The sequence below is a fragment of the Bison bison genome, unplaced genomic scaffold (genome assembly GCF_000754665.1).
Source record: "Bison bison bison isolate TAMUID 2011002044 unplaced genomic scaffold, Bison_UMD1.0 scf7180017499114, whole genome shotgun sequence".
In the NCBI taxonomy this organism is placed as follows: Eukaryota; Metazoa; Chordata; class Mammalia; order Artiodactyla; family Bovidae; genus Bison; species Bison bison.
The window spans coordinates 1-556 of NW_011393010.1; the positions used below are offsets into that span (position 1 = coordinate 1).

General features: G+C 46.4%; 1 pseudogene; it reads left to right on the forward strand.

Annotated features, from left to right (window-relative positions):
* Window positions 1–262: 262 nt before the first annotated feature.
* LOC104994271 lies at window positions 263–556 on the forward strand (annotated as a pseudogene).

The window sequence follows — 556 nt, forward strand, 5'->3', positions numbered from 1 at the left end:
ATCATTTGTGAAATAGATTGCCAGTCCAGGTTCGATGCAGAGGCAGGATGTTCAGGGCTAGTGCACTGGGATGACCCTGAGAGATGGGATAGGAAGGGAGGTGAGAGGGGGGTTCAGGATGGGGAACACATGTACATCCATGGCTGATTCATTTGAATGCATGGCAAAAACCACCACAATATTGTAAAGTAATTAGCCTCCAATTAAAATTTTAAAAAATAAAGATTCACACCTCCCTACTGGTGCCCATCCTGCTGCCACAATGACTAGCCTCCCAACCATGCCTCCTCCAGAACAAGAACTGTTGGCTACCACAATTATAAAGGCCACTGAGGCCCTGTCCCTGATAACTGAAGCCAGCACAGCCCTCATTGTAGTTGTTATCACCGTGGTCTTCCTCACTGTGCTCTCAGTCGTGATTTCGATCTTCTTTTACCTGTAGAAGAACAAAGACAGCTACGTCACTTACGAACCTGCAGATGACAAGCCCAGCGCCATTGTTCTAATGGAGAATGACTCAGCAAAGGGCAGGGAGAAGGAAGAATATTTCATCTAA